Genomic DNA, 11,854 nt, shown 5'->3' on the forward strand with positions numbered 1-11,854 from the left:
TCAATTTGGAATGCTATGAAACTTACAAAACATAATTAGACATGTCAATGCACCACAAATAAAATTTCCAAGTCATTTGGACAACTCTACATTTGCTTCTCACATGATAAAACTATATAAGTTAAAATTGCATATGAAACTGTAAAAGTAGCAGCAGGTGTTTGAATATTTATTAAATTTAAAATACTAAATATATCATAATGATACTTTCCAGATTTTAAGTGGACATATAAATCAACAACATATTAAAATTTGAGGCTATTCCGATATCATTAGGCTAGTGTTTGATAGGATCAAAAATTAATGAACAATTCTGTCAAAAGAAGTTACTGCAGAGGCAGCAGAGTTTGAAAAATCATTAAAAATAAATTACAAGTTCAATCAAAATAAATTTTTCCAGATTCGAAGTATGTAAATAGAAGTGTAGTTTATCCAGATTTCAGCTTATTCTAACTCTGTTAGACTATACGTTTGCAATATCAAACATGGTACATATGTAATTTCTAATAAAATTGGACAACAACCAACCATATTGATAAATCCATTCAAAATCAAATATAAACCCAATTCATTCCAAAATTTCCAGAATTAAAATGTTCTCATTTAAACTTAGTTTAATCAAACTTTCAAATCAATTGAAAGTCATTTAGTCAAGTTCGGAAACAACCAAGTTCACAACAACAGTCTATCAATCCTCAAATTTTCAGCATAATTTCGTAAACTATTAATTAATCTTTCACCTCAAAATCAAGTGTGCAGCAACTCGAATATCATCAATCCCCATATAATAATTTGAACTTCTACCGTCAAATGTGTTGATTAATCAAAAAACTGAAATCAAGATGAAGTACTGAATTGAGTAGAAAAATGATGTAAGAACCGAGAACGAAAAGGTTAGGGGTACTACCACCCAATATTCACATGGTAGCTAAGTATCAGAATTTAGCCAAATATATAATGATTATCTTGAGATCAACTAATCAATTCACAGCTCTTCCACAATGGGAAAAAATAGTACTCACAAAAAAAATCAACAATCGTATGGGCAATACTCACCCATAATTTTATATTTATCAAGTCTAGAGTAAGTAAGATCGTAAGCTTATGCAATTCAATAAAGTAATAAAAAAATAATTATTTATTAATGGCGAAAGGATATACTGTATTAACTATCTTACCCATCAATAGTACCCTTTAATTTGTTCACCATTACAATCGCAACTCAAGAGGCACCGTCCGTTCTTGAAACCACAAGCATAGAGGCCAAGTTCAAGAGAACAGAAGCATCAGATGTTTTTTGAAAGCTGATGGTGTAATGAAGGCGGTGCCACATTTTTCAGCCATTGATTTGAAGTCGACAATCTAGATTTTCCTTGCCACAAATGAGAAACCCTAAAATTAGTTGAATATAATTATATTGAATTTTAATCAAAATTAAAAGAGGAAAAGAGAAATTACGGAACATCAATAGATCTTGACTTTCTGTTGGAACCTGCTAAAGAGTACTTCTTAGTTAAGGATCTGTACCACGTTCCCCTTTCATCTCCTTCACTTTCTTACCCTGAGGTCTTATCAACCTCTTAGTAAGGAAGATCTGGTTAGGACCCAGACGCCCACCCCCGGAATCCGAACTAGTTTCGTCAATGAGCTGCAAGGCTGGCTAATCGTACGCAGCAGGCTCGAAGACCCCTGGTCTGGAAGGCACATGAGTTTGAACGCTATGTTGAATGTGCTGACACGCTGGAGTTGGCTGCTGGCACAACAGGGTGGTGCGTTACCGCACCGCAGGCGAAGTTCAAGCTCCGGGTCGGATTTGCCAGCAGAGTAGGAGGAGAAGGCTGGTGGGTAGAAATTTGTGGTTGTTCGTTAGGGTTTCGTGACTGTTCATCTTTCTGCTCTGATATGTCATCGTCTCAGGATGAAGCGTAGTCCACCAAAGATATCTCTCTCTGTCTCTTCATCCAATCTCATCAAAAATTAGTTGGCGTGGTAGCTTACAAAATGACACTAGAGAAGTTTTGTTTTCTCTCAATTTTAATTTTCAGAGACTTCATGAGAGAGGCGGCGTTAGATTGCAATGGATATATTTTATATTTTTAAGACTTTAATAATTAAACAAATAAAATTTTTTAGGCTCAGCGGTTTTGCTATTAAAAGTAAAAGTTTGAAGTTTAGAGATCTTGGGTTCGAGTTGAGGCGAAAACAAAAATAAAATGATAATTTTTTTGCTATTGATACCTTAGCGTCAATGATTTCTGATGTTTAATATATTGACACTATAATATCAGTGATCTATGATACTTGTTTGTTAAACACGGAAAATGCCCCAAATGCATGAAATTACTGATACTTTTTAATAAAGTGTCGCAAGGCAAGTGTCAGTAAAGACTATTTTTCTAGTAGTGTCTTTAAGTTACATTTAAAATATGAAATTGGCTACTTGACCCACCTACTCTATTACTTATTTTCCTATTATTTTTTATGATTGTATGTTACTAAATGTAATTTAGAGATTGTCTAATATTGTTATTTAACTAACTATTTTTAATATGCTACTTTTTATCGCCCTATCATATAGTGGAAATTTTTATCACTTGCTAAGTCTTAAGAAAATTACATGAATATGTGTATGTATATATATAACTATATATATATGGCAATCCCTATCTTACATGCATGTAAGATAGAAGGACCCTATATATATAGATATCTTATAAAATAGATTTTTTTTAATGATTTGCCACTACAAGTTTAATACTTTAACAATTTAACTCAATAATTACATATATATATATATATGTGTGTGTGTGTGTGTGTGTGTGTGTGTGTGTATGTATATATATATATACACATATGTACATATATATATATATATATATATAGATATGTATATATATATATATATATATATATATAGATATGTATATATATATATACATATCTATATAGATATGTATATATATATATACATATACACACACACACACACATATGTATATATATATACATATCTATATATATATATACATATACATATGTATATATATATATATATATATTAACTTTAAACCCTAAAAGTTTACTTTTTATAAAATTTGGCTCCCCAGAATTTTGATCTTAGCTCCACCTCTTCACCCGCAATCATACCCACAAGTCAATGGTTGTAAAATCTTTTTCTTTCAAAATGCTTGGTTGTATAACATAATTTGTATAAATTCTTTATTATATTTCTTAGTTTTCTTTCATTATATTTCTCATATTTTACATTGCACATGGAAATTAACATACAATAATTGAAAAAAAAATGATGAATTACTTGTAATTGCATTTATAAAAAGAATAATGATATAGATATAAATGTTTTGTATAAACTATTTTGTACAAACTGATGTGACATTTCATAAATGGTTGAATGAAGACATTACTTAACTCACATGATTTATTTTTATTATTTTATATTTTCATTCAATCAATTATACAATGTCTCGTCAATAGGGCTGGGCATCGGATCAGGTTCGGATCGATCCAACACGATCCGATCCGATCCAAATAAATTCAAATCGGATTTGGATTTGAATCGAATTGGATAAGATCTGGGTTAATCTGAATAATCCAATCAAATTTGCAGTGCTTTAGAAAAAAAAATAAAAGCACAAAAGAAATTAAGTAAAACAAATAAAACCCTAGTTCATAAATCATATGAACAATCCCAGCCATGACCAAACCAATCGAACCTAATAATAACCACAAGCCACAACCTGACGGTACGCACTTAGCAACCCATGATGCAGGCGGCACAATTGAGCAACAACCAAACCTATCGAACCCAATCGCGACCCATGAGCCACTTCCTGACGGCTCGCACACGGTGACCCATGACGCCGGTGACACAATCGAGCAACGACCAAACCCATCGAACCCAATCCCAGCTGCAACCCACGAGCCACGACCAATTATGTCATATTACAGAGTTGTTGGTTACATGCGATTGCTTTGATTAAATGTTTATTTTGTGTTTGTTTTTGGTTTTTTACTATCAAATCTTGTTTCTTTATACATTTGGCTAGAAATGCATAATTTTTCTAGCTATCAATTCAATTCTAGGGTTATTTTTAAGGACTTCCCTTGAGCTTTAGTGTATTGATAGTCTAATAAAAGTATTCATGTAATTACAGAGACTTCCCCTAACGTTAGTACACGTTTTCGTAAATGTTAGTATATGAGGGTGAATTAGTGATTTCATAAATTAAAAAAAAACCAAAGAAGCAAAACACTATTTTCTCTCTTATTAAATGAAACCCACAACCATTTTCAAGGTTGAAAAGCTCTGGAGAAGCTTTTGAACCAATCCATCCCGCCCTTACGTGAAGGAATCGAAGGCTTTGCTCACTGGAAAAGGGATCGGAATCTCATTCAGAGTGAGCCAGTAGCAGCAAAGCAGTTGTTAGCTATCCGTAGTAACCCTTGTTAGTTGTTGACAGCTCGGCGGTAGGGATTTGATCTCAACAGTACTCCGCCCATAATGGAGGAAAAGGAAACCCTTTTGAAGAAGTTTTGAGTCTAATCGAAGAGTAGAAATTTCTACCGCAAACTCGATCACATCTTTTTCATTATCATCTACCGCCCTTTCTTTCCTCCTGGCTATTCATGCATGAAGATCGTTGTATGTATACTCGACTTCGGTAACTGGTAGGAGTATATTATGGCAGGATCAGTCACCTGGGCTCATTGTTTTTCTTTTTTAATTGGAATGAAAATATGTGTTGAAGAAGTTGCTGGATAAGTTATGTTGAACGAAAAAGAAATTGTTTTTTTTTTTACTATTTTAGTTGATTTCAAACTTAAATGAGTTGAAATCTTTGATTTAAAACTTAAATGAATTGAAATCTTTGATTTATTTACTTATTATTTTATATTCAAAAGGCAGATTTGCTGGTATTTTGGTCTGGGGATGATAATTGATTTTTGCTTGTCTTGAAATTGGCATGGCAGGTATCATTACCCAATTGGTCTATACTTGTGGCAGTAGCATTTTCTTACGCTCTAGCCTGCCTTCTTCATATGGCTAGTGGCGTAAAACTTGGAATATCAAAGGAAGATTTTTTTTCTTTTCTTTTCTTCTTTGGCTTCAATTTAAATGGCTAAGGAATATTGGTTGTGTATTTTGAATACATTGAAGAGTGAATTATGGTTTGTTTATTGTTTTATTGAAGCAGCTTACTAATTATTGAGCTTTTGAGATGTTGAATGATGAAGGAAGAAATTGTGAGATCAAAGTTAAATAAGCAATGGTTGTAATGGTGATTGTAACTTGACAATGATTGTATTTATAGCCACTATTGCTGTAAATATTCACTACATTGATAGCTTTGTTGATTTTCTTAATTTATATTTTTCTCATTTTTTTTAATATTATGTAATGTCAATGATTTGTTTTAAATGGTTAGTTTAGACTTTTTAGTGTTTTAGTGTGATCTTTAACGCCAAACTATAGTTACTATCATTAAAGAAATTGTTAACTGTCAAAGCATTTTTTAGGCCAAGGGCATTTTTGGCTTTTCGTTAGTCCACTAACAGTCAAGTTAACTATGTAGTAATGTCAGGGGAGGTCCCTGTAATTACATGAATACTGTCTATCAGACTATCAATACACCAAACCTCAGGGGAGGTCTCTAAAAATTACCCTTTCATTCTATGCTATTATTTCACAAATGCTCGGTGGCTCTCTTTGTCACATCTGGAGAAAATTAGGACATTATATATATTTTCAGTAATTACAGAATTTATGAAATTTTTGCAAAAATTGCAAAAAAGGTCCTTAGTCCAAATTCAATCCGAACCGATCCTAATCCGAACTTATCCGAAATATTCATCCGATTCGAATTGTTTTGGATCGGATTGGATCGGATTTGAAGTTCGGATGAGAATCAAATGGATTTTTTTCCAATCCGAATTAACTGAAATTTGACCAGTTTCGGATAAATCCGATTCGAACCTGAAGTTGCCCACCCTTACTCGTCAGTTTGTACAAAAATAATTTGCATTTGATTGTGAGTCCTCAATATTATTTGGGAACACAAATTTAAGTTTTCACAAATATTTTCTTTATTACAAATGTGAGTGCGGTAGATATCTTCTCAAATGTTAATAGGAGAAAAATTTCAAACTATTTTTGATAGACTTCTAATTTATTATAAATATGTATTTAAATTCTCATTCAAATTCTCAGCACTACTCGTATGGCAGAAATTGTGACCAATTGTAAAAACAAAGACAAAAAGTGAAAGGAAGATAGAACATGTGCCGAACTGCGATCTTACGAACTAACATTTAATCTCTCTTTCGGTCATAGTTTTTAACCTAACTATGACATGGAGAAATATAAAATTTGGTAAAAAAGACCTTTAACTCCCAAATGATCATTATTAAAAAAATGTTGCAACGTAATTAATTAACTATATTTCAAGTAATATATTTCTCAGATGCATTTGTTTCAGATAACTATGTTTCTACATACTATTGACTCAAAGACTAACCCAGAAGTAACAAGTCTCTAAAGCCTAGAGCACTCAATCATCACTCTTAAACCTCACTCTATAATAGTACAAGGATTCAATACTGATTTTATTTTTTTTTACTGGTTTTTTAGAAACTAATGATTGATGATTTTTTGATAATTAAGAATATAATAGCAACTATCTGATCTTAATTATTCATGGCAGAAAATTAAATATTAGAAGATAAAAATTAAAATAAATTAGCGCCGATCTAAATTCACGATAAAACACTTATGCGTTTTAATATTTATCCCTTTGAAAGAGCTAATCTTATATCTCAACTTATATGCTAAATATCAAATTTCAATATGTATAGAAAAATTGTTCAATTTATTATTGATATGGGATTTTCTTGAAGAGTAATTAATATAATACATCTTGTTATAAAATAATAGATAACAAAAAAAAAACTTGAAGTAAACGAAATACTCTTAACGAAGTACTCTTAAGTACCTTATTTATAGCTTATAATTAATATGCCTCTGTCAATTGATTTCTCTACATGCAAGTCTTAAGACATGATGTACATATTTATTGATTAATCAAGGGGGGAGGAGTTGCTAACTTTTCCATGTGAGATTTTTTGTCATGAAAACATGAAGCTAAATATTAACAACACTCCCCCTTCGACTGTATATTTGTATGGTTGACCTGAATAAAATACTCCCAAGTTGGATGTTCAACGAATATATCAAAAGATGTGTTTGATGCCATTCCAATGTCAGCATGTCAGCGTTGATCTAACTCTTGCCATTGAATTCACAAAGAAAGCAATGCATGGTGTAGTACAATAAGCTAGATACAATAAAGCATTAATTGCATTAAGATATGATACTTTTGAACCAAGTATCTCTTCGTCACACTCTTTGGGGTGGAATGGATCCTTTTTAATGATTGAGAGACTGAACAACTACAGGAGTGCTTAGCAAATAAGCATTAGCATATTGGAATGCGTTAAGATCTTTTCAATATAAGTTGATCAATAGATAAGCACTCCGTTTGTTTTATGCTCGATCTATAGGCTTTGAAATTATTTTGTTTTCCCCGAATCCTTCATCTCAAATTATCTTTTTAAACATTTAGCAGTTTTCTAAAGCTCTTCAAGAGTTCTAATTAAGTCATATCATTAACATAAACTACTACAATTGCAAATCTAGACTCGGATTTTCTAATAAATACGCATAAGTAAGTATGATCATCTTTGTATCCTTTTCAATCAAATATTCACCCAAATGATTGTACCACATATGTTCAAATTGTTTCAATTTGTGTAAGGACCGTTGCAGTTTGATTGAATACATATTACAATCCTTTGATTTAAATACTTCAGGCATTTTGAATCATTCAGGAATTTTCATGTAAATACTAATGTCAAGTAACCCATACAAATTATGCAGTCACTACAACCATGAGGAGCATATCAAGTATTTCTAAGACTACTAAGTTGATTAAAAATTGAAACGTAATAACATCCATCACTAGAGAATACGTATTCTCATAATCATACTAGGTCTCTTTGAGAAATCTTGTGCAACTAGTTGTGCTTTCTATTTAGTGATTTTATTATGCTCATTATGTTTCCTCACAAATACCCATTTGTATCCAACGGGTTTGACATCTTTAGGTGTCAAGAGTACAGGCCCAAAACCTTCACATTTAGCTAGAGATGTCAATTCTGCTTGAATGGTTTCTTTCCATTGAGGCCAATCATGTCTTTGTCTACATTCGTCAATAGTTTTAGGCTCAAAATCATTTTGTAATTTCAGTAGCTATTGTGAATGAAAATACATTGTCGATATTTATTTCATTACGATCCTACATTTTCCTTATATAAGTATAATATGTGAACATCTCCTTATTTTTGTGTTTTCGTAACTCTTCAAGAGTTATTGTCTCTTTAGGAACTTATGTCTGTCTCTTTAGGGACTATCAGTTCTTTTAGAACTAATGATTCAAATAATGTGGGCACATTTATAGCTCGAGCATTATTTTCAATAGGATTCTAGGATTATGATATTTTCTTCTCCTCTTCCGATGAGCATAGCGTTTGGAATCAAGTGGTCTGCCATATTTTTTAGGTGTAACAATTAACTCATTTATTACTTATACACTTAATCTTCTTGTAGGAACAACCACCCAAGCTGGTGTATTAGTAGTTAGATTATATGACTTGGTTACCTATGTTGTATCTATAAATGCATCTAATAATTTATTTGCAATTTATTGCAAATGTATTATCCTTTGTACTTCATTTTCACATTAACTAGTATGAGCATCTAAATGAGACAAAGTGGAAAATTCCTAAGAAAATTCATGCCTTATTTTAGGAGACTTTTTATTCTTCAATGATGGAATAAAATATCTCATCAAAGTGACAATCCACAAAATGTACGGTGAAAAGATCAACCGTCAGGAGTTAAAGATATCTTATATTTGATAGTGAGTTGAAACTTACATAAATCCCCAAATGACGTTGAGGTCCTATCTTTGTACACTGAGAGGGTGATACAAAATATGCACAGCATAACCAAAAGTGTGTAGATGGGAAATATCAGGTTATTGACTAAGTACAAGTTATTATAGAGAATATTGATGATAATTAGTGGGTCTTGGACGAATCAATGCCACAGTGTAGAATAACATGACCTCGCGTGTAATTTTGTATATATAAGTAAAGTTTTTGCAATTATCTACAACTGCTTAATCAATTATTTTGCCAATCCATTTTGTATATGTACTTGTGGAATCAGATGCTCAACATCGATACCTACTAATGTACAGTAGTCATCAAATATCTTAAATATATATATACTCACCAACATTATCAAAACGTACGATTTTAATTGGATAATTTGGAAATTGTGCCCTTAATCTTATAATTTGGGCAAGCCATCTTGCAAATGCAACATTCCAGGAGGACAATAACAAACATGTGATCACCGTATAGATGCATAAATCAAAACTATAAAATAATGAAATGGTCCCCTAAGTGAATGGGTTGGTCCACATATATCTCCTTGAACTCTTTGTAAAAATGAATGAGATTTATGACCAACCTTAGAAGGGGATGGTCTAACCACAAATTTTCTTTGTAAGAAAGTGCTACAAATAATTTCATTGGACAACAAAATCTTTTGGTTCTTTAACAGATATCCATGAGCATTTTCAATATTTCTACGCATCATTGTAGATCCAGGATGTTCAAGGCGATCATGTTAGAACATAAATATTTGTAGATCAACGTTTGGTTCATCAATGTGTAGCTTTCAATCACATTTATGATTGTGTAATATATTCCTAATGAGCATGCTTTGAGCTTTTCTAATATGCACTTCTTTCCTGAGACATTCTTAGTAATGTAGAAATATTTATATTATTTTCATTTAAAGTCTCAATATGATATCCATTTTGCCGGATATCTTTAAAGCTCAGTAGATTCCTTTTGGATATTGTTGAATACAAAGCATTTTGGATGATTAATTTTGTTCCACTTATCAACAAGAGTATGGCTCTTCTGGACCCTACTATCAAGTCTGTAGGACCAGATGTATTATTTACTTTTCATTTAAGTAATTTTGTCTCCAAGAAATATTTTGATCTCGGAGAATAGTACTTGTGGTTGCACTATCAACCAAGCATACCTCCCCAGCTCTCGTTTCCAAAATAGGTAATTTTATTTCTAAAATCCATAACCTTTCATTAAACAAAGGTTCACGTTAGACATCAGAATTAAATATAAATATTAAGTACATCACATTATCACTGATTAAGTGATAATTTTCCCCCTTTATATCCTCAAACACATTAAGAAGAGTCAAATCAACAGTATTTCAGTTATCGACTAAAGTAGTCTTAGTTTTTCTTTTCCTCTTCTTGGATGCATGGTAGAGGTCTACTAAGTGTTTGTTCGTACTGCAGGTACGTGATTAATGACTTTTTTCCTCCACATCAATAACAAATTTCTTCGTTATCATATCTAGTCTTGTTTTCTTTCTGAACCATCTTCTTTACTATGTCTCTCATAGACGTTCCACTTCTGTGGCATCCATTTTTATTGTTCAACTGTCCTGCATGCCTGTAACCACTACGACGGTAGCAGGGGCGGATCCAGAATTTAATATTATCCCGGGCTAAATTTTAAAATTTATGTTTTAAAGCGAACATAAAAATTTATAAGTAGAAATAATATATTAAATAAGGAGGAATACCAAGAACTTTATCTCTCTAAATATGTACTATAAACAAAAATAATTATAAAAAAAGAGTAGAAAACAAAAGACAACTCAAATATGAAATTATTTTTTAATTATAGAATTTGACATTGCAACCTATAATAACTTGTAATTATATAAGGATTAAAAAATCAATTAAGAATTTTAAATTAAAATAGATCAATACATGTAATTACAATCAATTAAAAATTGAAAGTAAAACTTTTATGCTTGAAGTGAAGTACTAAATTACCAGACTTAATAAATTAAATAATTAAAATTTATTCATCCTTTCAAATTGTAAAAGTATTTTTAATCAAAAGTTTCAATAATAAACTAAACTAAACTCAATTCAACAAAAAGATATTTGGGTGCAGTTGTTTCTTTGTCAGATGCTCTGTCTCTCTTTAAAGAACTAGAAGTTGATGATTCTTCTATTAAAAGCTCTTAAAATACTCAAATTTTATTTTCTAACTTGTCCTCTTAGTTAATATAACTAATAAATAAAATCTGAAAATTCACATTAAAATTTTATGAAAATATTGATAATTGTTACTATATGTTATTTCTGTGAGTACTTTTAAGTCTAGTGATGATGTTATATTACATTGACATATATATTTTTTAATTAGAAGCTTTTTAAAATAAATTAAAGCAGTAATAAAATTTTAACACCCTAATGTTTTCAATCTATTCAATAAATATATAATTTAATCATTTTATAAAATAAGTCACTAATTTCAATTGAAAATAATATAATTGACTTAGGGACACATTTATAAATAAAATAAAAACTCTATTATTATATAAAATTAATGAAAACATATGGGTAATTGAGTTAGGGATATATTTAAATATAAAATGAAAACTCTATTGTTATACTAAATTGATGAAAATGTAAGGGTAGTTGAGTTGGGGACATATATGAAAATAAATGAAAACTCTATTATTTTACTAAATTATTAAAAAAGTAAGGGGTGTAAATGATTTTTTCTAAACTAGACCGGGTTGTACCACGTGCAGGTCCGCCACTGGACGGTAGTGACTACGGCCTCTTTTGCCTCCTCAATTATCTACTATCAGTAT

Source organism: Citrus sinensis, chromosome 8 (genome assembly GCF_022201045.2).
Source record: "Citrus sinensis cultivar Valencia sweet orange chromosome 8, DVS_A1.0, whole genome shotgun sequence".
NCBI classification, from domain to species: Eukaryota; Viridiplantae; Streptophyta; class Magnoliopsida; order Sapindales; family Rutaceae; genus Citrus; species Citrus sinensis.